Raw genomic sequence first — 8,756 nt, forward strand, 5'->3', positions numbered from 1 at the left:
CTTCTCAATCCTTGTCATATGAAGATAAATTATGAAGATAATTTATAGATAAAACGTATCGGTGCTCATCGGCCATTGGACATAAACATTACACAACAAGTGGAAAATTGCAAATTCAACAATGAGTGGTTTGGAAGGAATCAGTGGCTAACTGCAAGCATTGCAACACAATCACTAGCCTGCTATTCAGTGGAGTGGATGTGTGGTCCAAGTCTGGGTTGAAGGGTCTCTTGTCCAAGCTTAAAAGGATAAACATTCAACATTGGCCATGCTGTCAATCCAGCATGACTTCTACCGCCTTCAAAACAACTGGAAACTCTGAACTGGGAAATCTCAGACTTCAGTGAGTTCAAGACAACTGGTAACTTTGAAAAAAAAAATGTATCCGACTGTGAAAATACGTTTTGAGCTTCGGTCATCCAACCCAGATTTTTAAGTTGGGAACTCGGGCCTCTCTAGAGCTCCGACCTGAAGATCACTGACGTCATGATTCAACCTTGTTTTTTTCAGAGTTCCCAGTTGTCTTGAAAGCACCATAAATCCAGAGAATGCCAGACTTTGATGCCAAAGTTTGATGCCAGAATTTTCCCACGAAGGACCGCCACACCACCACCCTGTTCAAATGAGCACAGCACAACAAGGTCCAGAAATGTCTTGTATGCAGCTGCAGAAATTATGCAATATGCCACGGAGATATGTACAGTCGTGGTGAAAAGTTTTGAGAATGACACAAATACTAATTTTCACAAAGTCTGCTGCCTCAGTTTTGATGATGGCAATTTGCATATACTCCTGAATGTCATGAAGAGTGATCAGATGAATTGCAATTAATTGCAAAGTCCCTCTTTGCTATGAAAATGAACTTAATCCCCCAAAAAACATTTCCTCTGCATTTCAGCCCTGCCACAAAATGACCAGCTGCCATCATGTCAGTGATTCTCTCGTTAACACAGGTGAGAGTGTTGACGAGGACAAGGCTGGAGATCACTCTGTCATGCTGATTGAGTTAGAATAACAGACTGGAAGCTTTAAAAGGAGGGTGGTGAAGAAGGCTTCAGGACGCCCAAGAAAGTCCAGCAAGGGCCAGGACCATCTCCTAAAGTTGATTCAGCTGCGGGATTGGGGCACCACCAGTGCAGAGCTTGCTCAGGAATGGCAGCAGGCAGATGTGAGTGCATCTGCACGCACAGTGAGGCGAAGACTTTTGGAGGATGGCCTGGTGTCAAGAAGGGCAGCAAAGAAGCCACTTCTCTCCAGGACAAACATCAGGGACAGACTGATATTCTGCAAAAGGTACAGGGATTGGACTGCTGAGGACTGGGGTAAAGTCATTTTCTCTGATGGATCCCCTTTCCGATTGTTTGAGGCATCCGGAAAACACCTTGTCCGGAGAAGACAAGGTGAGCGCTACCATCAGTCCTGTGTCATGCCAACAGTAAAGCATCCTGAGACCATTCATGTGTGGGGTTGCTTCTCAGCCAAGGGAGTGGGCTCACTCACAATTTTGCCTAAGAACACAGCCATGAATAAAGAATGGTACCAACACATCCTCCGAGACCAACTTCTCCCAACCATCCAAGAACAGTTTGGTGACGACCAATGCCTTTTCCAGCATGATGGAGCACTTTGCCATAAGGCAAAAGTGATAACTAAGTGGCTCGGGGAACAAAACATCGACATTTTGTGTCCATGGCCAGGAAACTCCCCAGACCTTAATCCCATTGAGAACTTGTGGTCGATCCTCAAGAGGTGGGTGGACAAACAAAAACCCACAAATTCTGACAAACTCCAAGCATTGATTATGCAAGAATGGGCTGCCATTAGTCAGGATGTGGCCCAGAAGTTAATTGACAGCATGCCAGGGCGGACTGCAGAGGTCTTGAAAAAGAAGGGTCAACACTGCAAATATTGACTCTTTGCATAAACTTAATGTAATTGTCAATAAAAGCCTTTGACACTTATGGAATGCTTGTAATTATACTTCAGTATACCATAGTAACATCTGACAAAAATATCTCATAACACTGAAGCAGCGAACTTTCTGAAGACCAATACTTGTGTCATTCTCAAAAATGTTGACCACGACTGTATACTGTAGCTAAGAAAGTAATACTAAGTGTATGTTGTGTAGTAAGCTGTTAGTCGCTGTACATTTCAAAAGTGCTGAACAAATAGTTATATTGACTTCGTCCATCCAGCTTGCTAATTAATGTCTTAATCGAAATTACGGATTGCCTCTTATCCGCTCGTCGTCCCCTTATGCCATAGTTTGTACATCTCAATTGTCAGTAGAAACCACATTTGTTTAAGAAAGTCAGCCATATCAGCTATGTTTCTTTAAAAGGTGATAAATGAGGCTGAATGAACTGTTTCGCTGCCAGACAAGGCTCCGCTGATAGCCAGGTGTAGCGGTGGTAAGGTGTTGGGACTCTGCTGTTGGGACTCTGCTGTTGGGACAGCTTTATGGAGGCCCTAACAGTTTGTGGGCACCGTTTGTCACCGTTATAGTGCAATGAATGTATTGTTTAGTGTTGTGTTGGATAAGAGCTAGGTAAATTAGTAATCCGTTTGGAGAAAGGGAATTGTTTTCGATGATTCTTCCTTATGATCCCTGGAGACGAATGTGAAACCAGCCATATGGAAGCAAACTGAAAATCATATCAACATGACAATTAAATCTATCGGGGCCTCTTTCCACAGTGAAATAGGCTATAAATAGCTGTGCTAATATTCAGAATGGCCGAGATTCCGACCCAAGTTAAGCGCTTGTGAACGGAACTCAATTACCTATTTATGCGCTTTTCTCTCTATGCGTATTCTGACCTTGAATTTAAGAATGAGAATAGCATACTATTCACCCCCCTATTCGTTTGAGGTGGAGCTCGAATAAATGAAGCTGTGGCGGTGTGTCTACAGATAAACCATATTCTGACTTTGACTTAATTCCCTAATAATTCCACCACCGGGAGGAAACCATGATCAAGGTCATGTGAACCTTCCGGTTCCAAGTGGAAAAAGCATTTACTGAATTTTTTTCTAATAGAAATAACACTATTCTCCATGCACTGTAATTTATAACTTGATATGATCTATCGAAAACAGTTAGGTAAATTAATAATCCGTTTGGAGAAGGGGATTGTAAATGTAGATGATTCTTTCTTATGATCCCTGGAGACGAATGTGAAACCAGCCATATGGAAGCAAACTGAAAATCATATCAACATGACAGTGAAATAGCATAGAAATAGCTGTGCGGTTACTGAGATTTCTGATTGTGTGCCCTCATAATTTGCGTGGATGAAATTTGGAGACCCAAGCTATAGGCTTCCGTAGGGCTAAACCTGCCGAGTTGATGTATGCGCTTTAGAATGTTTTGATGATATTCCCAGGCTTTTATTTGACCATTTGTATCATGTTAAATATTAGCCACTATCTGGAGAACCGTCAGTAATACCCACATACATTTATTTTTGCGATAATTTTGGACATTTTAGTGTGTTGTAGTGACTGTGTAAGCCTAATTGTAAAAGTATGCCACCAAAGTGCCATGTTTGCAAAAGTTTATTATGTGGAGCACACATTTATGCAGCCAGGACCTCTCCATAGGCCGCACTGTGGACTCCCGAGTGGCGCAGTGGTCTAAGGCACTGCATCGCAGTGCTAGCTGTGCCACAAGAGATCCTGGTTCGAATCCAGGCTCTGTCGTAGCCGGCCGCGACTGGGAGACCCATGGGGCGGTGCACAATAGGCCCAGCGTCGTCCAGGGTAGGAGAGGGAATGGCCGGCAGGGATGTAGAGCATGGCGTTTGCAAAATCAGGGTTGTGGGTTCGATTCCCACGGGGGGCCAGTATGAAAAATATAAATATGATGTAAGTCGCTCTGGATAAGAGTGTCTGCTAAATGACAAAAAATGTAAAATGTAGACCAAGCTATCATTACAGTCCAGTGCCATGGACATCGTGGAAGTTTGGCCTCTAGTAACTTAGGAGGATGACTTTATGAAGGCCTCCTCACAATGGCCATATCATACAAGGCTCTACAGACTGATTTAAAAACACATAGGCTTTTTTAAAATTGTATACATTATTAGCGCTGATGATGTGCTGTATGTATTGAAATCAAGTGGTTCAACATTCAAGTGCATTTTGATTGACCACATAGTACAGCTTGGACAAGGCGACGGTGGAACTCTGGCGCCACCAAGTGGACAATACCTCAGTTCCCTTGTGGCAGTATTGCTACCAGAGATATTTGATATAAAATCAAATGTTATGTCAATAATGTTATCTCCAAATTATTTTCCCCACCCGTATTTGATAGATTATTATTCCAATTTAGCTGTTAATCTGGTTTTAATTCGACAAGGCTTTCTCTCGTTTCCGATTGGAGGGCGGATGTCCACGTGACTATGAAACCTACCAATTTGTTACATTGTAACAGTCAAAAGTGGCTATTTCCGAGGTTGATCAACTCCCAAGCTATGCCACCATTTTTTAAAACCATCATCTTTGATATTTGGCGGAAAGTTTACAGCGCTCATTTTGGTGTAACCGTCAGTGAATTTGTCGTGTCGGAGAACGGCACCTTCCTTCCGAAAGCATTGCGGTATCGCTTCTCGGCCTTTTGGCTAAGATCAAGATCAAGTGCAGTACCAAGGAGATCCTGAAGGTGGAGCGATGTCGTCATCGTCCACGTCACAGTCGGCAGCCGCCGGACTGAAGAACACGCTGCGTTTTCAATGGACTGGAAAAGAAAAGTTGATGGAAAGAGTTAATTTTGGAAAGGACGTTCTTTTTGGACCTCTACGCCTGACAGCAGACGATGTGCACTGTCTGCAACAAAACACACCGGAGAAGTTTTATGATGTGTCGTTCTACACCATCACCAGGCTGGAGGAGGTGAGAGGGCTCTTCCGAGCGAACTCGACAGCACCCGCCCTCAGTAGCTTTCAAGTTGAGTCCCTGTGCAGGCACAATCTGAGGGTGCTAACGGTGCACATGTTCAACCCCTGGGTCACAGAAGAAACGCTAGTGTGCTACCTCAGCCGGTATGTGACCATCTTGCCAGGAGTGAGAGACATTAAGGACGCCCTAGGCATCTGGACAGGGAAGAGGCAGTTTCGCGTCCTGCTAAAGGAAGACGAGAGCGGCCATGATGGCTACCTCCATCCTCCCGCGTCATTTTCTATCGGTGCAGACAGGGGTTACCTCATGTATGCTGGGCAGCCTCGTTTTTGCAGGAAGTGCAGCACGTACGGGCACCTTGCTGATGCCTGCACCCAGACAAGGTGCAGAAACTGTGGGGCCCTCGGCCATGTAATGAGGGATTGCACCGTGCCTAAGCGCTGCAGTCTGTGCAGCTCAGAGGAGCACCTGTTCCGTCACTGCCCAAAGGCAGCCCCCTCCTACGCCAGAGCGGTGAGCGGGAAAAGAGCAGATGAGGGAAAAGTTATAGAGCTACGCGCTATTGAGGAGGTCGTGAAGGAGCTAGTGATGGAGAGAGAACTGCGAGAGTCTGAGGAGAGCGGGAGTGAGGCGCCATCATCACCTCATGAGGAGAGCGGAGCGGGAGACAGGAGTTGGAGCAAGCAAATGGAGGAGGCTACGGGAGAGCCCACCGCGCCCTCCGCTCCGGAGAGCTGGACCACGGTGGGAGAGAGGAGGAAGAGCTCTGTCAAGAGGAAGCAGATGAGCCCTGTTTCCCCACTCATCCGCATGGAGGCGACGGAGGAGTCCGCCCTGGGGGGGAATCGTTTCAGTTGTTTTGCAAGCGGGGAGTCTGAGGAGAAAAGCGCGGGAAACCCGGGCAGCGCAGAGGAGACTCTGCTTTCCCTGTCAGGCGCGAGCTCTACCGACAGCAGCGGTCTCGCACCCAGCGGTGTTCCAGCACCCACACTGACTGAGGAGGAAAGTGTTTTCCCGACCCCTATCTTTGTGGACAGTCCTCCCCCTGGGGACCACCGTTTCCCAGACAGGCCTCCTAACGAGGAACTGTACTTAAAGTGAGTCTGGAAATTCATGTCATATTTAGATAGTTGTCTGCTTCCCTCCTTTCCCCATGTCGTCCCTTTTTAACATAGCTAGCATAAACGCTAGAGGGCTTAGGAACCCCGTTAAAAGGGCGACTGTTTTTTCCCATTTGTCCTCCATTTGCTTCTCTGTGTGTTTTTTACAAGAAGTACATTTAAAAGATCAAAATGATGTGGAGAGATTTACGAGGGAATGGGTTCAGGGAGAGTCAAGGTGGAGTGTTGGCGGGGTGCATTCTACAGGGGTTGGTGTCCTATGTGGAAATAGGGATTTAAAAATAGTGGGAAGTTTTTCGGCAGTACACGGGAGGGTTTTAATAGTAGATATTGATTGGAGGGGCAAATGTCTTCGGTTAATTAATGTATATGCACCATCGACACCCAAGGAAAGGAGGGAAATGCTGAACAACCTAGACGCTATTTTTATGACAAACAGACAGGTTATAATGGGGGGAGATTTTAATGTATCATATGACCGGGGTAATCTGGGCGGGCATCTTGTAAAAAATCTAATAGAGAAATATAATTTGGTTGATACTTATAGAGTGGCGCATGCAAATGATCCCGGTTTCACCTGGGGAAACAGCAGGGGCGCGAGGAGCCGCATAGATTATGTGTTTGTTCCGCGTGGACTCGGTGTGTCCTCTGCACGCGTCACTCCGGTTTTTTATTCTGACCACAGTTGCCTGTCTGTGACAGTAGAATTAAAAACAATTGAATTTGGAAAAGGATATTGGAAAATTAATAATGGTATTTTACATGACAAAACATTTGAGACTAGATTTAGGTATTTTTTCCAGGGCTGTGTAACCATGAAATCATTTTATTCTACTGTCATAGACTGGTGGGAGAGCACAAAATTACGAATCAAGATTTTTATTCAGAATTATTGTAAAGATAAAGCACGTAATAAATACAAAGATTTTTATAAGTTGCAGAACAAACTAGAAGATCTGCACATCCAAGGTAATTTGAATGGTGGTGGTTTAGATAAAGACACATTGTGTAACCTGCAGAAAAAGCAGCAGGCCTTTTTTGAAGAGAAAGCTCGAGATTTCATGTTTAAAAGTCAACAAGATAAATGGGATAATGATGAGAAGTGCTCTGCATATTTTTTCAAACAAATTAAGTCACGGGGAAAGAGGAGGACCATTTCGGCTTTATTGAATCAAGACGGGGAGACGGTTGAGGATGGAGATGGCATGCTTGGTGTCGCTACCCAGCACTTTTCTCAGCTATTCCAAAAGCAAACAATTAATTATGAGAAGGGGACTACTTTTTTAAAATGTGTGGATGTGCAGATACCTTTAGATATTAGAGACCAATTAGAAGGGGAATTGAATTTAGATGAAATATATATGGCACTGAAGAGCATGAAAGATAACAAAGTACCAGGAGTGGATGGGCTCTCTAAAGAGTTTTACATAGTTTTTTGGGATTTAATTGGATGTCATCTTTTGGAAGTATTTAGAGTTATTTTTGGTTTGGAGCATATGGGAGGTTCAATGTGCGAGGGGGTAATCTCGCTACTTTACAAAAAGGGAGACCCCAAGACACTAGCAAATTGGAGACCTTTAACAATGTTGTGTGTAGACTATAAAGTATTAAGTAAAGCCATAACTAATCGTCTGTCTTCTGCCATGGCATATGTTGTTGGTTTAGACCAAACATGTGGTGTGGTAGGGAGAAAGTTAACCTGGAACTTGCAATTGCACAGAGACGTTCAAGCATATTTAGAGGAAAGGCACCTGCCAGCTATTACTGTAAATTTGGACCAGGAAAAAGCCTTTGACATGGTAAACCATGAGTTTTTGTTTAGAGTTCTGAAAAAATGTGGTTTTGGAAATAATTTTATGAAATGGGTAAAAATTCTTTATAGTAATGTGGGAAGCAGAGTAAATATTAATGGGAATATTGGAAATGTAATCAAGCAATTACGAGGTGTCAGACAGGGGGACCCTCTCTCTGCGCTATTGTATGTTTTATATATTGAACCTTTCGCATGTGCAATTAGGACAAATTACAACATCAAAGGCATTATATTACCTGGAGGGGATATTCTAAAAATTTCACAATACGCAGACGACACCATTTTATATTTACAAGACGACCTGAGCTTGAAAGAGGTTATCAAAGTCATTGATGAGTTCTCTGTTGCCTCCGGGTCTAGGATTAACAAGAATAAAACAGAAATAAAATATATGGGACAGTGGAAATGGAGATCTGATCAGTTATGTGGTTTGACTGTGTGCACAGGACCAATGGTAGTGCTCGGGATATCTTTCGGAAATCAAATTAAAGATGACATGGTTAATTGGAAAGAAAAACTACTTTCGCTTAATAAAAGATTGGGACTGTGGAAAGTGAGGCGACTATCTTTTAGTGGCAAGGTGTTAGTGCTGAAGGCGGACATTCTGCCTTCATTACTCCACCTTGCATATGTGTTTCCCATGCCGGTGTCTCTAAGGAAAATGTTCATACGTGTACTGTTTAATTTCTTTTGGGGGGGATATGAGTACATCCGAAGAGATCGGATGTACCAGCCTATAGAGGCTGGTGGAAGGGATTTCCCTCATATTCCTCTCAAACTAGATGCGTTGTTCTACTCAAACGTTTGTTGTCTTTTGTCGTCTTCTGTACACAAATGTAATATATTAATCAAATTCTGGCTGTCCATACCGTTAAGGTTTATGGTGGAGTGGGATAACAGTAAGCCAAAAGCTGAAA

Source organism: Coregonus lavaretus (genome assembly GCF_964263955.1).
Source record: "Coregonus lavaretus genome assembly, contig: HAP1_SCAFFOLD_3874, whole genome shotgun sequence".
In the NCBI taxonomy this organism is placed as follows: domain Eukaryota; kingdom Metazoa; phylum Chordata; class Actinopteri; order Salmoniformes; family Salmonidae; genus Coregonus; species Coregonus lavaretus.